Here is a 21,053-nt window from a genome sequence, read left to right on the forward strand (position 1 = left end):
CAGCCTTTTGTTACCATAAGACAAGATGCGAATGAGCCTTACATGAAGTTTTTAGATAGGCTTAATGAGGCTCTGGAGAAGCAAATTGATAATGAACAAGCACAAAACTACATTTTTAAACAACTAGCAATTGAGAATGCTAACCCTGATTGCCAGAGAGTTTTACGAACACTAAAGGATCCTACTATTGATGACATGCTGAAGGCGTGCATTAATGTCGGCTCTAAACTGTATGAATGCTCTCTGATGGCCGAGGCGTTTGCAACAATGTCTATGAAAAATCCATGCTTTGCTTGTGGCCAATTTGGTCATATCCGTAAATACTGTCCAAAAAGGCAAGTAAACAGAGGAGCGCCTGGAATATGTCCGCGCTGTCACAAAGGACGACACTATGCTAATCAGTGTCGATCAAAATTTGATAAGGAAGGTCAACCATTAGCCCCTTCGGGAAACTTCAAGCGCAGCGCGGCGAGGGGTTGCGCTGTGACAACAAATCACCCCTCAGAGCGGCCTCACTGGGAAGCAGTGGCCACCTGTGCGCCAGCACAAGCGGCAGCGCCGGGGTGGACCTGGCCACCACAATAGAAGTGCTAATTACTGATACATCTAGTTGTGCTAATTCCAACTGGTGTCCATGGCCCCCTGCGGCGAGGAATAGCAGCACTGTTAATTGGGTGATCTTCAACAACAAGACAAGGGCTGTTTGTGTTGCCTGCAGTTATCAATGCAGATTTCAAAGGAGAAATGGTATGGACTCCGATACCACCCTGTACTGTGCCAGCGGGGAGCCGAATAGCACAACTAGTATACTTTTTACCACAGACACCAAATGCTGCAAAAACTAAACGCGGCATAGGCTCTTTTGGGTCCACGGGACAACCAGAGATTTTCTGGACTCAACAGATAACTATGAACCGCCCACAGATATCCTGTATACTACAATCAGGAGTGATAAAGTTTAATGCACAAGGAATTTTAGATAGCGGAGCGGACGTTACAGTCATCACTGCCTCGCAATGGCCAAACAGTTTACCCCTGGTGAATGCGCATACATCGCTTTCGGGAATTGGTGGGCAGAGTACCCCAATGCAAAGCGAAAGCCTGATAAATATTATTGGTCCGGAAGGAAGAACCCCAACCATTAGACCATTTATATTGCCTGGATCCGTTGCCCTATGGGGGAGAGACTGTTTGAGTCAGTGGGGCATGCAGTTAAGTACGGATTTTTCTTAGGGGCTACTATCCAGCAGCAGGTCCAACCCTTGATCTGGAAAACAGACAAGCCGGTATGGGTGGATCAGTGGCCCCTTCCACAAAATAAACTGCTGCAGTTACACAAGTTAGTAGAGGAACAATTGCAAGCTGGACATATAGTTCCTACTACAAGCCCCTGGAATACACCAGTTTTTGTAATTCAAAAGAAAAATAATTCCTGGAGATTGTTACATGACCTTAGAAAAATCAATGAGGTCATTGAAGATATGGGAGCCTTACAGCCTGGACTCCCTTCTCCAGCGATGTTACCTCAAACATGGACTTTGATCGTAATAGATTTGAAAGACTGTTTCTTTACCATTCCACTTGCACCACAGGATGCACCTCGGTTTGCATTTTCTGTACCTTCCATCAATGCTATGGAACCCCATAACAGATATCATTGGAAAGTTTTGCCACAAGGCATGAAAAATAGTCCTACATTATGTCAACAATTTGTGGCAGCAGTCTTAAGTCCAGTACAGAAGTGTTTCAACAACGTCCTCATCTATCACTATATGGATGACATATTGATTGCTGCAGAGCAAAAGGAAACAGCACAAGAGGCTCTGCGTCAGATTACGCGAGCAGCATTGGCTGCAGGATTAAAAATTGCAGAAGATAAAGTACAGCAAACTCCGCCTTGGCGATATTTAGGATGGAGAATTTCTGATCATCAAATTCGACCACAATTATTGACTCTAAAAACAGACATAAAAACTTTAAATGGTCTTCAAAAACTTTTGGGAACCATTAACTGGATCCGTCCCTCCCTAGGGATTTCCACGGAGGAATTTCATCCTCTATTTAAGCTTTTAGAAGGAGATACGAGTTTGACATCCCCAAGGAAGCTTACCCCTCCTGCACAAGCTGCACTTGACAAAGTTGTGAACAAATTAGCCACTCAGACTGTTCACAGACAAAAGCAGAACTATCCTGTCAGTCTTTTTGTTTTTTATTCTAGCTTCCAACCTTATGGCCTATTAGCACAATGGATACCACAGGATGCATGTCCGTTAATAATCTTAGAGCGGGTGTTTCTACCTCATAATTTTGGCAAAAACTGTCACAACTGCTATTGATATGATCGCGATGGTTATTCAAAAAGGAAGAGAGCGTTTGATGTTTCTAGATGGCACAGAGCCTGATATTATTTATTTACCGCTCAGTACAAAACAATTAACCTTTCTGACTCACCAGTCTTGTGTTTTTCAGTGTGCCTTGGCAGATTATCCAGGACAAATAAGTATCCGCTTTCCAGGACATAAAATCATACAGTCTTTTAACTCTCTTTCTCTATTACCGGTTTCCTATTTGAGCCTTACGCCAATACCTGATGCTCTTACAGTATTTACTGATGGCTCAGGTAGGACAGGGCGTGCAGTTGTAGTCTGGAAAAATGATGAAGGGCATTGGGAGAGCGACGTACATGTTGTCACAGGCTCACCACAAATAGTGGAATTATCAGCGGTCGTCCGCGTCTTTACGCGATGGCCCTCTGCAGTTAACATTATAACAGACTCTGCCTATGTCGCAGGGTTAGTCTCTAGATTAGAACACTCCTTTTTAAAAGAGTTTTCAAACGAGACCCTCTTTGCGCTTCTCTGGAAGCTCAGATGGCTATTAAACAGAAGGATTTATCCGTACTTTATCCAACATGTACGCTTGCACACCTCGCTGCCTGGACCTATTAGCGAAGGTAATGCTGAAGCAGACAGCCTTGCAGGAGCTGTAGTTCTACCAGATCACTTTGCACAAGCACGTTTGTCACATGACTTTTATCACCAAAATGCAAAAGCGTTACGGAGGTCGTTCCAATTGACTCAGGAACAAGCTAGACAAATCATACAGTCATGCCCAGACTGCCAACGCATTTTACCAGTACCATCCATTGGAGTAAACCCTCGCGGTCTTTCTGCGCTTGAAATTTGGCAATCAGATGTAACTCATATCCCTGAATTTGGCAGATTTAAATATGTGCATGTTTCTCTTGATACCTTCTCATCCTGTATCTATGCTTCTGTACATAGAGGTGAGAAGGCCAAAGATGTATGTCGACACTTTATGATGGCCTTTGCAATGTTGGGAGTGCCAAAAACTATAAAAACTGACAATGGTTCAGCTTATATAGCACAAAAACCGCAAATATTCTTTCAACAATGGGGAATCCAACACATCACTGGTATCCCCCATTCACCCACAGGCCAAGCGATTATTGAACATACACATGGCACCCTTAAGAATATGCTACAAAAACAAAAAAAGGGGAGCGTAGGGTTATCCCCACAGGAACGCATAGCAAAAGCTTGCTATGTGTTGAATTTTTTAAATCACTGGACAGAAGAGGGACCCCCTATATACCGACATTTTGATTCACACAGACAACACAAAGTTCAGGAAAAAGCCCAGGTTGTAGCCAAAAACCCATAGACGAATCAGTGGGAAGGGCCTTTTCCTTTAATAACCTGGGGTAGAGGATATGCTTGTGTTTCTACAGGCTCAGGGCCAAGAAGAGTACCTGCTTGATGGATCAAGCCTTTTTTATCACAATCATCATCATCATCTGCACCATGACATCACCCACACCGCAGTGGATGCCACCCCAGCCTAAAACTAACATATGGGTAACTCTGGCCAATCAAACGGAACAGGACACGTTGTGTTTGTCATTATCTAGTCCAGGAAATCCTTTTGTAACCTGTCTGGTAGGACAACCTGTTGATGATTGGCAGGTTCCCCTCGAAAGGCGTCCATATATAAGTGATAAAGCAACTGACATAGTTGATAAGTGGAATAATTGGGTCCCATGGTTTCCAAAAATGAATATAGAGCCCCAAGAGCTAGATTTGTTAGGATCAGTAAAAATGGATTATTGTGTGTATCTTAACTATACAGATGGATGGGCCAAATGGAAAGAAGTATAATTTATCTGACCATTTGGAATCCATCCATAAAAGCATTGAAAATTTACAAAAAGGAGTGCAGAAGTTATGTCAAGGCAATGGTTTCAATATTTTTGGGAATCTTTTGGGGAATTTAGGATTAACTGCGTGGATTAAGGGAACATTGCAAATAGGTTTGATGTGCCTGATAATCTTTGTTTGCCTTTTAATTTGTATCCCATGTTTGTTAAAAACAATTCAGTGTTTAATAGACCGTGCCTTGAAACAAGCATTCTTCATAAATAAAGAAGGGGGAGATCTGGGAATCTCAAGGACAGACTCGAGAGTGTTGGTGGAGCGACCTTGGGAAAAGGACACTGTTATGCTTGTTGGAATCAAACCATGGGAGTAAATGCAACAAACTAAACAATCTTTTGCTTAGCCATATTAACGCAAAGTTTCTAATTATTGTATTAACTGTATTTTGTTCATTTGCACTACTTATATGTTGTACTAACTGTATTTCATTTATTGTTAGTGTATCTGCCTTGTTTCTTATTATGTGTTCAGTGCTTGATTGATTGATCCTTTAGCCAAGTTATGGCTGTTCAGCTAAAAACAGCTATGGCAATACCACAAACAAATAAAGAAGGGGGAGATGTGGAGGCTCGCTTTGGAGACGGAAGTGCTGAATGCCTTGGTAGTGGACGATTGACCACAAGGACGAATGTCTTATCAGCAAGGAGCAAAGCAGGAAAAGGAGGACAACAACAGCATGTGGAATGTCTTGTCAGCAGATGAGGAACAAAGCAAGGAAACGAAGATAACCACAACTGCACGGCTGGCAAGATGCTGATTGATTGTAATCTTTGCAACACTTGTGTTAAGAGAGTATAAAAGAAGTGGGTTTGAGAATAAAGTTGTCTCACTCTGCATCCCAGACTGAGTCCGTTCTTTCGCAAGGTGCAACACGAGGACAGCTGTGTGTAACCAATAACAATGTAACTACGCATGTAGCTAGGCAGTGTTGCAAAAATGTACTGGATGAATAGAGCAGCCATAGATTTCCTGCTACTGGCCCACGGGCACGGTTGTGAAGACTTCGACGGGATGTGCTGCATGGATCCACAAGACCATTCTAAGGTAATCCACCAGCAGATCCAACAGTTGACGGAGCACACCCAGAAGACCCAAAAGGACATCGACCTCTTTGGTCTCAATGGGCTATCAGACTGGCTTGAGCTTGGGGGCTGGCCATGCTCATTACTAAAGACAGGTTTAACATTCTTGCTTGTATTGCTATTTGTGTTATGAATCCTTAGCCGCGCGTTTTCTTGTATCAAATGCATGATGTTTTCACTCACTAACAAGGCTTGGTTGCTGCAAAAGAAAAAAAAAGGGGGGGAATTGTGGAAGAGTGGCTGGCTGATGGGGGACATCTTGGGATGTACAACCCGCAGCTTGTCAAGTAATGTACAGGGAGGTGGCAATGACCTGTCCTTGACCAAGATGGAATAAGGAAGCCGCTGTTTCTAAGCAAGCAACTTGCGGAATCTTGCCCGTACCAGTTAAGGAAGGGAGCTTGTGACTGGGCCATGCAAATGCAGTCTAGCAATCTGCTAAGCAACGGCCAGCATCCAATCCTGTGAGCTTGGGAGAGCCTCTGGATACCTGTAGGGTATAAATGTTTGCATACCTCGGTTAATAAACAGAGCAAGATGGAAAACTCACATTGAGTCTGTATCTTGTAATCTGGGTCGATCTCCTTCAGCAAAACACGAAAAACCCTATTGGTCACCCTAACCACAAACTGTGCCCAGCAAGAGTCTTGGCACAGCAGAACACTTCCCTTGGCATGCTCTTTGCAGCCTCACTCCAAATGGTGCCCTGCGCTTCTTCCGAAGCTTCTTCCGGAGATCTCCGAACTCCATGCTATCACTAAAGCACACTTCCAGCATTTCTTTCGGCAGGAAAACACCAACAAACCTGGTTCTCATCCCAACCACAAATTTTGCAAGGCATAAGTCTTGGCACAGTTTCAAACTTCCCTTGGCATGCAGAAGCAAGAGCCCCATGCAAAGGGCATGCCTAAGGGAAGTGTGAAGCAGCACCAATAGTCATGCCTGGCAACTTTTGTGGTTGGAGTGAAAAAGGGAAGTGTTCTGCTGTGCCAAGACTCATGCTGTGCACTCTTTGTGGTTCGGGTGAGAAACAGGGTTGTTGTCATTTTTCTTCCGAAATGCTCTAGTTGCCCATTAGTGCTAGTATGGAGTTAGGGGATGGAGGAAGCACAGAGCTCCGTTTGGAGTGAGGCTGCAAAGGGCATGCCAAGGGAAGTGAGATGCTGTGTCAAGACTCAAGCTGTGCACACTTTGTGGTTGGAGTGAGAAACAGGGTTGGTGGTTTTTTTCGGCCGAAATGCTGCAGTTGCCCATTAGTGCTAGTATGGAGTTAGGATTTGGAGGAAGCGCAGAGCCCCATTTGCAGTCAGGCTGGAAAGTACATGCAAAGGGAAGTGTTATGCTGAGCCAAGATTCATGCTGCGTGTTGCAGATTACTACACTGTTACAGACAGTTAGGGTCCGGCGGCCGGAAGATACCGCGCTGTACGGAAAGGTAGAGCCCCTAATAGCCAATAGTGTTAGTTTATGATGTAAGCAGACGGATGTGACGTTGTAAACCTTAGCTATATAACACCTTGCTACCCATCAATAAACGCCATTTGCCGTCTACCACACTGGTGTCAGCGTGCTGATGGCCCGAGCGGCCTGAGGGTGGTCGCCGTGCCGTTCCTGAACCAGGTCGCCACGCCGCTTGAGCGGCAACAAGTGGTGCCGAAACTCGGGAGCATCGCCTGGACGGGAGAACGGCGGCCGGAGCGGCAGGACCAGCTCGGCGAGGAGGACGCTCCCGGACGAACAAGGAGGATGGAAGCCCTTGTGAAGGTCATGTCGCAATTGCATAAATATTGGGGGATTGATTGTAAGCCAAAAGATTTTACTCTCGCTGTTGCGAGGCTTTTAAAAATTAAGGTTATAGACCAGCCGGTGGATATTCTCCACTCTGATGTGTGGGACAAATGTACTAAGGCGTTAGCCGAGGAGACGATGTCTTCGGGTTGTGGGAAAAACCTTAAGGCTTGGGGAAAAGTTGTACAGGCGTTGCAGAAAGCTATGAAAGAGCAGGAGACCTGGGCGGCGGTACAGGACTGTTTGTTGGCCACCCCGAAAAAGGGAGTCGGGGCAGCTGCACAGACTCTGCACCCCCCAGATGATGGCAATTCTGCTGAGCCTAAAGGTCAGCATGAGAGCGATACGCCCCCTCAATCCCTGAACCCCGTCCCACTTACAGAGGAGCAAAAACAGCCGAAATCTGTTTGGAGCGAGCTAGCCGAGGAAGCCAGAAATATCGAAAAGAAGTCAGACCATGGAGACACCTGGGTCAGACCACCGCCCTATGCCCCCCAAAATGGCGCTGAGCCTCAAGGAGAAGGGCGGGGCGAGGATGCTCCCGGCGGGAACAGACAGGAACCGCTAGATAAGCAGGTGGGGGAGGACAACAAGAAGGAGAAAAGCGGTGGGGGTGACCGGTCAGGTGAGGGAGGCCCGAGTGACGGGCCGAGAACCAATCAGAGCGGCCGTTTGAAAAAACGCGCCTCCGTGAGTAGGAGGCAGGGCGAGCCAAGGAGGGGAGAAGAGCCCGCCCGCAAGGGGAGTAGGCGGGGCCGGAGCCCAACTAAAAAGTACCGGAGCCCGGAAGTGACCAGTCAGTCGAGTTCCGGCTCTGACTCTGACTCCGGCTCTGGCTCCGGCTCGGACACTAGTGAGGACGAGTGGCCCACAACTGATTCAAACTTAAGAAAGGAGAAAAAGAAGGTAAACAGAATTAAGAGCCAAAGAACTAAAAGCCAAAATATTCCCATTCGAATTAAACAAAAACCATGAAAGGAAGAAACTCCTCTCACGGACTGGAGAGAAATAAAGATCACGTGTGCTGAGTGGGCCGCATCGGCCGCGCTAGCGTTCCCAGTCCGGGTGACGGAGGCAGAACAGAGGGTCTACTCACCGATAAACCCTAAGGATGTGCAAACGATTGTTAAGGCAGTTGCGGATAAAGGGATTAATTCTGCCATGGTTTCAACCCTCATAGATGGTATCTTCGGGGGGGACGATATGCTCCCATTTGATATAAAACAAACTTGTAGGCTAATCTTTGATGGAGCAGGGATGATCGTTTTCAGACAAGAATGGGAAGACAACTGTACAAAGTATTTAGCCCAAGTAACTGGGGCAAATCATCCATTACACGGCTCCAGCCTGCAGCGGTTAATGGGTAAAGATCCAACAATGATCACGCCCAAGGCACAGGCCCAAGGCCTGCGGGCCCATGAGGTTATGAAAACTACTCGTGCGGCCAGAGAAGCTATTCGCACAGCCTGTAGAGTTGTTGCCAGACCATCACCATGGTCCTCAATAAAGCAAAGTGAAAGCGAGAGCTTTACACGATTTGTAGATCGCCTTCAGACAGCGGTCGACTCTTCGTCCCTGCCCACAGAGGCAAAAAGCCCGGTCGTAGCGGAATGTTTATGCCAACAATGCAATTCGGCAACCAAAGAAATCCTGCGATCATTGCCGATGGCGGCAAGTATTGCAGACATGGTTAAGCATGTTGCAAAGGAAGAGCATCTGACCCCAATTCAGGCGGCTGTTCATGCCGCAATAGCCAACGTAACGACATGTTCTAAATGTGGCCAGGCAGGCCATGTTGCAGCAAACTGCCCTTGGCTGGGGGACTCGCTGGCAGCGCTCCCCCAATGCCAAGATCAGCCCAAAGGTCGCTGTCAGGAAAGATGGCAGAGTCAAGTGGTGCCCGCTTAAGTCTATTAAACCAGACCTTCAAAATAAAACTAATGAAAATTGTGAGTTTCTGTTCACAGGACCGGATCATCGGACGCCCCCGTAACCCGTACGCCCCGGTGACAGACGTCCCGCCCGAGCCTGCGAGTTCCACGCCGATCGAATCCAGAAAACAACAAAACAGCCTCCGCAAGAGGGGACCACGATGCCTTTGCATTATCTTAATTTTGCAGCTTGTCACTATAGGACAAGTAGAGTCACATCAGCCCTTTAAATGGGTACTTGAACAGATGGAACAATCTTGAGCGATTAGTACAAAAGTAACTACAGAGTCACCAGTTTTCAGTGCCATGCCTTCAAACGCAGCTAGTACAAAAATTGGTTCACCGGTTCGCTGTGGCTAACCACCCTGATATCCACCTTGCTAATCTTTGGACCCTGTATGTTGAATAAGCTCATGCCGTTTGTCAAGAGTCGGCTAGAGAAGGTTAACATCATGTTAGTAGAACGCCGACAACGGCTTTAAGAATATATCCACTCAGTATTATCCCCAAGTTATCCCAAGGTGCACCCTATTCCTATACCGCGGTGTTACCTGTCATCCTCTACCTTCTACGTGCCTTCTTCTTTGTGCCTTATGTTTTTATGTCAAGTTTATGATATATAATCTTAAGATTGTTATAAGCTATAAGAATAGAATAATAATAAGAGTAAGTAAGAGTAACATAATAATAAGAGTAAGTAATAAGGATAAGGTAATAATGACAATAGGTAAGAGTAAGATAATAATAAAATAGCAATAAGAATAAGATAATAATGAGAATAAGTAATTAGATAAGAATAAGTAAGGATAAGATAGTCATATTTTAGCTAGTTTTGTTATGCATAGGGAGGGGGGAGATGTTGCAGATTACTACACTGTTACAGATAGTTAGGGTCCGGCGGCCGGAAGATACTGCGCTGTACGGAAAGGTAGAGCCCCTAATAGCCAATAGTGTTAGTTTATGATGTAAGCAGACGGATGTGACGTTGTAAACCTTAGCTATATAACACCTTGCTACCCATCAATAAACGCCATTTGCCGTCTACTATACTGGTGTCAGCGTGCTGATGCCCCGAGCGGCCTGGGGGTGGTTGCCGTGCCATTCCTGAACCAGGTCGTCACACCGCTTGAGTGGCAACACTGCGCACACATTGTGGTTGGAGTGAGAAACAGGGTGGTTGTTGTTTTCCTGCCGAAATGCTGGAGTGGCCCATTAGTGCTAGTATGGCGTTAGGGGATGGATGAAGCGGAGAGCCCCGTTTGGAGTGATGTGGAGGCTTGTTCAAAGACAATAGTACCTTGTTAGCAGATAGTTAACCACAAGGATGTCAGTCTTTGCAGCAGATGGGGGACAGAGCCGAGAAAGAGGAGGACTGAGGAACACCTCCCCCTGCCCCATGTGAGACATGTCTTGTTAGAAGAAAAGAAACAAAGCCAGACAATCGCGCAGGTGGCCAGATGCTGATTGGTTGTGAGCTTTGCAACACTTGTGTTAAGAAAGTATAAAAAGAAGTTGGTTTGGAAATAAAGTTGTCTCACTCTGCACTCCAGACTGAGTCCGTTTCTTCACAAGGTGCAACAAATGGTGCCCAACGTGGGGCTCGAAGACTAGGTGTCTCTCCGGTTGCACCGCCCAGCTGAACTCCCGGGAATCACGCTGAAAGGAAGCTTAAGGATCAAGCTGAAAGGAAGCTTACTTTGTGTGCACACTAAAAACCTCTTGAAAGGAAAGAGGTAAGCGGCTGGAAACTATGGGTTTCTACCTAATGAAGGAACAGAAGGATGATTTAGAAGCTTCTCCTAAAAACTTGAAACCGCAAAGAAAAAACTTAGGTGAAGAAGAGCTGCAAAAGGTTCTTGCGTGGGCTTCTAAAGACGATCCTTCAGTGAGTAGTAAGAATGCTTTTAATCTGGAAAGATGGGACCAAATTGGGGTCCGACTGTGGGATAGTGCCACACGCGGTGATAAGGCTGCTGCTAACCTGTTGCCACAATGGCGAGTTGTATTTGAAATATTGAAATCTCATAGTGGGTTGCAGTCGAACATAAATGACGGGATCGGGGCCCCTGCCATCCCCTCTGCGCCTCCTTTACCTCAATCGCGTCCTGATGAGAATCAGAAAAGAAAATGTGCTGCAAAAGCCTTTGCGGTACTGCCACCTGATGACCAGGACGATGATCCTTTTGACCCGGGTCCTATTGACCCTGGAAAGGAGCCAGACCTATACCCCCCGGATCCTCACGATAAATGAGCCTCAGTAAAACGAGGAGCAAAACAGGCGGGGGATGTGGGCATGCTGAAAGCCTTTCCCGTTATCTGTGCATCAGACCAGAATCCGCGTTGGGAAGGTTTGTCGTATAATCTTATTAAGGACACACGGTGACAGATCATGGCCTTGGTGCCCATATACCAACCACCTTATACAATCTCTTTGTGATTCTTCGGTTTTTACTCCCCATGATTTTAAAACTTTGTTTCGCCTCATCATGACTGATATGCAATATACGATGGGGGAATCGAAAATGAGAGAGCTTGCTCGAGCTCAGGGGGAGGCAAACCAGCGGCTGTCGAAAAAAGGTCCTTTACGGACTGTTACTGTGGACATGCTAATGGGGGAGGGCGATCACAGTGCTACAACAGCACAAGAAGAAATCCCCCCTGAGGGCCTGCAACAGGTTAAGGCACTTGCTCTCCGCGTCGTTAAGGCAAAACAAATTGATAATGAACAAGCACGAAGCTGCATTTTTAAGCAACTAGCAGTTGAGAATGCTAACCCCGATTGCCAGAGAGTTTTGCGGCCACTAAAGGACCCTACTATTGATGACATGCTAAAAGCATGTATTAATGTCGGTACCAAACAGTATGAATATTCACTGATGGCCGAAACATTTGCAACAATGTCTATGAAAAAGCCGTGTTTTGCTTGTGGCCAATTTGAGCATATTCGTAAATACTGTCCAAAAACGCAAGCAAACAAAGGAGGAGCGCCTGGAATATGTCCGTGCTGCCACAAAGGACAGCACTATGCTAATCAGTGTCGATCAAAATTTGACAAGGAAGGTCGACTGCTAGCCCCTTCGGGAAACTTCAAGCGGAGCGCGGCGAGGGTTCGCGCCATGACAACAAATCACCCATCGAGTGGCCCCCACCGGGAAGCAGCCGCCGCCACAAGCGGCAGCGCGGGGGTGGACCTGGCCACCACAATAGAAGTGCTAATTACTGATACATCTAGTTGTGCTAACTGGTGTCCACGGCCTCCTGGGGCGAGGAATGGCAGCACTGTTAATTGGGTGATCTTCAACAACAAGACAAGGGCTGTTTGTGTGTTACCTGGAGTTGTCAATGCAGATTTCAAAGGAGAAATAAAGATAATGGTATGGACTCTGATACCACCCTGTACTGTGCCAGTGGGAAGTCGAATAGCACAATTAGTATACTTTTTACCACAGACACCAGACACTGCAAATACTAAACCTGGCACAGGCTCTTTTGGGTCCACAGGGCATGAGATTTTCTGGACTCAAGAGATAACTATGAATCACCCGCAGATATCCTGTACATTACAAGCAGGACTGATAAAGTTTAATGTACAAGGAATTTAAACAGCGGAAGAGGCTCTGCATCAGATTATGCGAGCAGCATCAGTTGCAGGATTAAAAAATGCAGAAAATAAAGTACAGGAAACTCTGCCTTGGCGATATTTAGAATGGAGAATTTCTGATCATCAAGTTCGACCACAATCATTGACCCTAAAGACAGACATAAGGACTTTGAATGATCTTCAGAAACTTTTGGGAACTATTAATTGGATCTGTCCCTCCTTAGGGATTTCCACAAAAGAATTACATGCTCTAAGCTTTTAGAAGGAGACAAGAGCTTGACGTCCTCAAGAAAGCTTACTCCTCCCACGCGAGCTGCGCTTGGCAAAGTTGTGGACAAATTAACCACTCAGACTGTTCACAGACAAAAGTGGAATTATCCTGTGAGTCTTTTTGTTTTTTTTTTTATTCTAGCTTCCAACCTTATGGCCTATTAGCACAATGGATACCACAGGACGCATGTCCATTAATAATCTTAGAGTGGGTGTTTCTGCCTCATAATTTTGGCAAAACTGTCACCACCACTATTGATATGATTGCAATGGTTATTCAAAAAGGCAGAGAGCGTTTGATGTTTCTAGAGGGCACAGAGCAGGAAACAGGGTGGGTGGTGTTTTTCTGCCGAAATGCTGGAGTGGCCCATTAGTGCTAGTATGGCGTTAGGGGATGGATGAAGCGGAGAGCCCCGTTTGGAGTGAGGCTGCAAAGGGCATGCCAAGGGAAGTGTTCTGCTGTGCCAAGACTCGTGCTGCGCACATGTATTGAAAATGTTGCAGTTTGAAAGCCGTAGTGGTAGTGGCGGTGGGGGGGGAAGGAGATATCAAAAAAAGTATCGGATTCACAAACAGTCTGCGGACTGTAGGTCCGATCGCCTTCTTAGGAGCGAATCGAGTTCCCAAATAGCGTGATCCACTATAAGCTCGACCCTGGCAGTATCGGATTCACGAACAGTCCGTGGACCGTAGGTCCGATCACCTTCCTAGGCGCGAATCGAGTTCCCAAATAGTGTGATCAACTATAAGCTCGACTCTGGCATTATCGGATTCACGAACAGTCTGTCAACTGTAGGTCCGATCGCCTCCCCCCAAACAAGTAGTCGAGTTCACAAACAGTATGATTTATTCAAATGCAACATTTACAAAGCATGTTTTGGGTGTCAGTACAGGAAATTCTCTACTAGAGTGTGGGGTTTTTAGCTATCTCTGATGTATAAATGTGCAATCATCACTCACCCCAGAAGATGGGAGAGGGCTCTCAGTCTCGAGTCTCCTCAGGCGGCATCCTGATGCGAGGGGAGGGAAGGGGGAACAGCGTGTCCACTGACCCAGGAGTTACGATGGTTTCTTCCCTCCGGACTTTTCATCCTTAGTTCACCTTTTATACTTTTCTTTACATTCAGGTGGAGCTTGAGTGACTAGAGTCATACTTAATATTGTTATTGATTGGTGAAAAAGTTTCTCACTTTCATTTAAAGGTACAGTCAACCGAAAATCCAGAGCACATGCTCAGTGAGGGGTGGTCGTACCTTGGAGGCGGGTAACTTTTGGGATGGAGGTATGGTTTTCACATTATAATGAGCAAAGTTCAAGCAAAGTTCATCATTTGCCACCTTTGCTGGCTCAGCACCGGACTTGTTATCGTATATCTCTCATTAGACAGCCACTGTGCGGCTTATCAGCAGCCCAGCACAGGGAGTGCAACAGAGTTTGGCCGCGGTGCCTTCACTCCGCTCCATCCTCCGTTACTCCCCTTTGCAGCTGCGAGGAGGGCAGATTGCATTGCCCAGGGAACCGTGGAGGAGCAGAGTCCGTGTATACCAACCATCCTGGAAGTGGCAACTGTGTAGCACCCCAAGCAGGCCTCTGTAATGCCAGAGCTGTGTTAGGCCCTAGTTTTCTTCTCAGTTCCTGCTTTCAAACAATTCTTCCACAAACACTTCTTCCACACTATCCGCCCCGTGACTATAGTCACTCAAGCTTCACATGAAGTTGTTTAGGTGTTAATATTACATGCCCTAAAGATGATGCAGTTAAGCGAGTGATTGCACATTGGTACATTAGACGGGGGAAGTTACAGGAAAGGCAGGGAGTCTAGCTCTACAAGAATATATATATATACAGAAAATATTGCAGTTACAATAGTAAGTAATGCTTATAACAAACTTTGTATCCACCCCGTGACTCCAGTTACCATTGTATATTGAAATTTAGTCTCAAATTAGAGTCTTAGTACTTGGGACATCAATAGGGTCATGCACCTGTAAAGGGGTATAAGCGGTGAACTGAATCATCTTTACATTAATAGCTTTCATTATAGTAGATTTTACACAGGATATTGCTATACTTAGGATTATTATCATCACAATGAACATCACCACATATTCTATCAAACTTTGGATCCAACCAGTGACACCAAATCCAAACGAACTGAACACCTTCGCCAGCCAGGTAGTGTTCATTGATTCCCGGAGTTCATGGGTGTCTTTCACCACCTGTCGTATCTTCTCTAATTGGATATCGAGGTCCTGTGTAACATTAGGGATATAAATGCAGCGGTCGGTACTGGAGAGGTTTAGGTAGCCACAAAGTCCATTTTGGTGTAACAGCATCAAGTCCAGTGCCATCCGGTTCTGAAGAGTCATTTTTGATGTGGCTTGTAATTGTTGATTGAGCAACTGTATACTAGTATCGGTGGCATTAGCTAATTTTTCTACTTGATAGGCTAGCTTACTTAACCATAATCGCGTTTGCACAGTAGCACGACCAAATCCAAAAAATCCTTCCATTCCCCAGGCTATGCGGGTGGCTGCTCCTGGGTCCTGCCACCCTTCTACATGTCCTGACAGTTCTATTTTTGCCCGTTTTGCTCGAGCCATCCAGTGGGGTCCAGTACTAAGTAATGCTTATAACAAACTTTGTATCCACCCCGTGACTCCAGTTACCATTGTATATTGAAATTTAGTCTCAAATTAGAGTCTTAGTACTTGGGACATCAATTGGGTCATCCACCTGAAAAGGGGGATAAGCGGTGAACTGAATCATCTTTCTCAGTGAACATCACCACATATTCTATTAAACTTTGGATCCAACCAGTGACACCAAACCTAAACCAACTAAACACGTTCGCCAGCCAGCTAGTGTTCATTGATTCCCGGAGTTCATGGGTGTCTTTCGCCACATGTCGTATCTTCTCTAGTTGGATATCGAGGTCCTGTGTAACGTTAGGGATGTAAATGCAGCAGTCAGAACTGGAGAGGTTTAGGTAGCCACAAAGTCCATTTTGGTGTAACAGCATCAAGTCCAGTGCCATCAGGTTCTGAAGAGTCATTTTTGATGTGGCTTGTAATTGATGATTGAGAAACTGTATACTAGTATCAGTGTCATTAGCTAATTTTTCTACTAGATAGGCTAGCTTTCTTAACCATAATCGCATTTGTAAGACCAAATCCAAAAAAAAAGAAAGTCCTTCCATCTAAGACAGATCCTGGGAAGAGCCTCAAGACTAAACCGTATTTTCTTCTTTCTTATGTTCCACAGAGCCCTTTTTTTTCCTCAAACCCAAACCTTTTTCTTTTCTCTTTGATCCCAATACATCTCCCCCCAAACATCTTTTAACATGCACATACCTTCTCCAACATTCTGTAACACATCTAACCATACCTGTGCTAAATATTTAACCCTCATTTATTATTTACTGTGTGCAAACTGGAGCTCCCAGGACCCTAGTCATGATGGGAAGACCCTGGTTTCTTCTCAGTCCTGCCACCCCTCTACATGTCCTGACAGTTCTATTTTTACTGGTTTTGCTTAAGCCATCCAGTGAGATCAGAGAGGAGTCCTCCTCCGCATGGGGCACAATGTTGGAAGGCCCAAAGTACACTGGCGTTCAGGTAATCCAGCCCATAAGGAGGTATACATATTGCCATCACTGCAGGCCCAGATCAAACGAGCCGGAGCGTCACCAGAAGCTATACGGCAATCATTACGAGGCACAAAGTCTTCACTTACTGATTTATATTTTATGCTGTGATTATGGCACAGACAGCCCATTTTTAGGGAAATGTAAACTGGCCAATAGTGTCTGACCCAATCGTGTTGTTCCCAATTGGAGCAATTTATCACATTTTGGCAATACCACAACGCTGACTTGTTTGATACTGAGCCAAAAGAAAATCCTAGGCCAAATGCTGTAAAACCCGTGAAGTCACGGAATTCTCCAAACCAAGAGCAATCTAATTTATGTTTATGTTGAGGGGGACGATCTTGCCCTCTCTTTGGAGAATAAGGATTCACTATATGGAGAGTACCTGGTGTACTCCACAACCTCAGCAAGCTCCCTGCTATGTCAGTGGGAAGGATAACTATAGGAAGGGGGTCTTCTACAGATTTGGGTAGAGGCAAGCAAGCGGTAATACTAGATTCATTGTGAGCAGTTGCAAACCCCTTTATTAAAGTTAGGGCTAAGTTATCCTTCAAACCATGGGTGGCAGAGTCAGGGACGGATAAGGTTTGTGCGTTGTCACTATGAGTATCTCCTTGATTCCAGTGCACTAAACATATCAAGCCAAAGCATATCTTCCCAATGCAAGTTGTAAATATCATATTTGCTAATCCTAACTACAGCTCTATAACCCTATTACAAATATCTGATTTACAAATATCAAAACAACACTATGCAGGAAACTAACAATCCCGATGGATACTGAAGATCAGCATAGGAGAGTCCTTGGTTCCAGGTACAATTGTCCAGCATTCCGGGTTTTCGACATCCTGGAAAACAAAAGAAAGAATGCTCGATCTCTGCCTTGACCGGCACAAATTGGATTGTTATTGATTTTGCAAGCATAAACAAGCAATTATATTTGCTCAGAAGTCGGGAATGATCCACCGACTGCTTATGCGGTGTATCTTCCCACTAGCATCAGTGGCTTCCCAGGCTGTTTGTGAATCCGATACTTTTTTTGATATCTCCTTCCCCTGCCCCCCACCACTACCACCACAGCTTTCAAAGTGCAACATTTTCAACAGCACACTTTGTGGCTGGAGTGAGAAACATGGTCCCTGGTATTTTCTGCCGAAATACTGGAGTGCCCCCTACTGCCAGTATGGAGTGAGGGGATGGATGAAGCGGGGAGCCCCGTTTGGAGTGAGGCTGCAAAGGGCATGCCAAAGGAAGTGTTTTGCTGTGCCAAGACTCGTGCTGCGCACGCTTTGTGCTTGGAGTGAGAAACAGGTTCCTTGGTGTTTTCTGCGAAACGCTTTAGCAGCCCGTTGGTGCTAGTATGGAGTCAGGGGATGGATGAAGCGGAGAGCCCCGTTTGGAGTGAGGCTGCAAAGGGCATGCCAAAGGAAGTGTTTTGCTGTGCCAAGACTCGTGCTGCGCACGCTTTGTGCTTGGAGTGAGAAACAGGTTCCTTGGTGTTTTCTGCGAAACGCTTTAGCAGCCCGTTGCTGCTAGTATGGAGTCAGGGGATGGATGAAGCGGAGAGCCCCGTTTGGAGTGAGGCTGCAAAGGGCATGCCAAAGGAAGTGTTTTGCTGTGCCAAGACTCGTGCTGCGCACGCTTTGTGCTTGGAGTGAGAAACAGGTTCCTTGGTGTTTTCTGCGAAACGCTTTAGCAGCCCGTTGCTGCTAGTATGGAGTCAGGGGATGGATGAAGCGGAGAGCCCCGTTTGGAGTGAGGCTGCAAAGGGCATGCCAAAGGAAGTGTTTTGCTGTGCCAAGACTCGTGCTGCGCACGCTTTGTGCTTGGAGTGAGAAACAGGTTCCTTGGTGCTTTCTGCGAAACGCTTTAGCAGCCCGTTGGTGCTAGTATGGAGTCAGGGGATGGATGAAGCGGAGAGCCCCGTTTGGAGTGAGGCTGCAAAGGGCATGCCAAAGGAAGTGTTTTGCTGTGCCAAGACTCGTGCTGCGCACGCTTTGTGCTTGGAGTGAGAAACAGGTTCCTTGGTGTTTTCTGCGAAACGCTTTAGCAGCCCGTTGGTGCTAGTATGGAGTCAGGGGATGGATGAAGCGGAGAGCCCCGTTTGGAGTGAGGCTGTAAAGGGCATGCCAAAGGAAGTGTTTTGCTGTGCCAAGACTCGTGCTGCGCACGCTTTGTGGTTGGAGTGAGAAACAGGTTCCTTGGTGTTTTCTGCGAAACGCTTTAGCAGCCCGTTGGTGCTAGTATGGAGTCAGGGGATGGATGAAGCGGAGAGCCCCGTTTGGAGTGAGGCTGCAAAGGGCATGCCAAAGGAAGTGTTTTGCTGTGCCAAGACTCGTGCTGCACACGCTTTGTGGTTGGAGTGAGAAACAGGTTCCTTGGTGTTTTCTGCGAAACGCTTTAGCAGCCCGTTGGTGCTAGTATGGAGTCAGGGGATGGATGAAGCGGAGAGCCCCGTTTGGAGTGAGGCTGCAAAGGGCATGCCAAAGGAAGTGTTTTGCTGTGCCAAGACTCGTGCTGCGCACGCTTTGTGCTTGGAGTGAGAAACAGGTTCCTTGGTGCTTTCTGCGAAACGCTTTAGCAGCCCGTTGGTGCTAGTATGGAGTCAGGGGATGGATGAAGCGGAGAGCCCCGTTTGGAGTGAGGCTGCAAAGGGCATGCCAAGGGAAGTGTTTTGCTGTGCCAAGACTCGTGCTGCGCACGCTTTGTGGTTGGAGTGAGAAACAGGTTCCTTGGTGCTTTCTGCGAAACGCTTTAGCAGCCCGTTGGTGCTAGTATGGAGTCAGGGGATGGATGAAGCGGAGAGCCCCGTTTGGAGTGAGGCTGCAAAGGGCATGCCAAAGGAAGTGTTTTGCTGTGCCAAGACTCGTGCTGCGCACGCTTTGTGGTTGGAGTGAGAAACAGGTTCCTTGGTGTTTTCTGCGAAACGCTTTAGCAGCCCGTTGGTGCTAGTATGGAGTCAGGGGATGGATGAAGCGGAGAGCCCCGTTTGGAGTGAGGCTGCAAAGGGCATGCCAAAGGAAGTGTTTTGCTGTGCCAAGACTCGTGCTGCGCACGCTTTGTGGTTGGAGTGAGAAACAGGTTCCTTGGTGTTTTCTGCGAAACGCTTTAGCAGCCCGTTGGTGCTAGTATGGAGTCAGGGGATGGATGAAGCGGAGAGCCCCGTTTGGAGTGAGGCTGCAAAGGGCATGCCAAAGGAAGTGTTTTGCTGTGCCAAGACTCGTGCTGCGCACGCTTTGTGGTTGGAGTGAGAAACAGGTTCCTTGGTGTTTTCTGCGAAACGCTTTAGCAGCCCGTTGGTGCTAGTATGGAGTCAGGGGATGGATGAAGCGGAGAGCCCCGTTTGGAGTGAGGCTGCAAAGGGCATGCCAAAGGAAGTGTTTTGCTGTGCCAAGACTCGTGCTGCGCACGCTTTGTGCTTGGAGTGAGAAACAGGTTCCTTGGTGTTTTCTGCGAAACGCTTTAGCAGCCCGTTGGTGCTAGTATGGAGTCAGGGGATGGATGAAGCGGAGAGCCCCGTTTGGAGTGAGGCTGCAAAGGGCATGCCAAAGGAAGTGTTTTGCTGTGCCAAGACTCGTGCTGCGCACGCTTTGTGCTTGGAGTGAGAAACAGGTTCCTTGGTGTTTTCTGCGAAACGCTTTAGCAGCCCGTTGGTGCTAGTATGGAGTCAGGGGATGGATGAAGCGGAGAGCCCCGTTTGGAGTGAGGCTGCAAAGGGCATGCCAAAGGAAGTGTTTTGCTGTGCCAAGACTCGTGCTGCGCACGCTTTGTGCTTGGAGTGAGAAACAGGTTCCTTGGTGTTTTCTGCGAAACGCTTTAGCAGCCCGTTGGTGCTAGTATGGAGTCAGGGGATGGATGAAGCGGAGAGCCCCGTTTGGAGTGAGGCTGCAAAGGGCATGCCAAAGGAAGTGTTTTGCTGTGCCAAGACTCGTGCTGCGCACGCTTTGTGCTTGGAGTGAGAAACAGGTTCCTTGGTGTTTTCTGCGAAACGCTTTAGCAGCCCGTTGGTGCTAGTATGGAGTCAGGGGATGGATGAAGCGGAGAGCCCCGTTTGGAGTGAGGCTGCAAAGGGCATGCCAAAGGAAGTGTTCTGCTGTGCCAAGACTCGTGCTGCGCACGCTTTGTGGTTGGAGTGAGAAACAGGTTCCTTGGTGTTTTCTGCGAAACGCTTTAGCAGCCCGTTGGTGCTAGTATGGAGTCAGGGGATGGATGAAGCGGAGAGCCCCGTTTGGAGTGAGGCTGCAAAGGGCATGCCAAAGGAAGTGTTTTGCTGTGCCAAGACTCGTGCTGCGCACGCTTTGTGCTTGGAGTGAGAAACAGGTTCCTTGGTGTTTTCTGCGAAACGCTTTAGCAGCCCGTTGGTGCTAGTATGGAGTCAGGGGATGGATGAAGCGGAGAGCCCCGTTTGGAGTGAGGCTGCAAAGGGCATGCCAAAGGAAGTGTTTTGCTGTGCCAAGACTCGTGCTGCGCACGCTTTGTGCTTGGAGTGAGAAACAG

The 21,053-nt window shown here is 47.0% G+C and overlaps 1 pseudogene; it reads left to right on the plus strand.

The window, feature by feature from the left end:
* Nucleotides 1–5,171: 5,171 nt before the first annotated feature.
* On the plus strand, nt 5,172–8,573 carry LOC148591217 (uncharacterized; annotated as a pseudogene).
* The last annotated feature ends 12,480 nt before the right edge of the window (nt 8,574–21,053 follow it).

This window comes from Tinamus guttatus, unplaced genomic scaffold, assembly GCF_059628265.1.
Source record: "Tinamus guttatus ecotype Peru unplaced genomic scaffold, ASM5962826v1 Tinamus_guttatus_pri_ptg000919l, whole genome shotgun sequence".
Taxonomy (NCBI): domain Eukaryota; kingdom Metazoa; phylum Chordata; class Aves; order Tinamiformes; family Tinamidae; genus Tinamus; species Tinamus guttatus.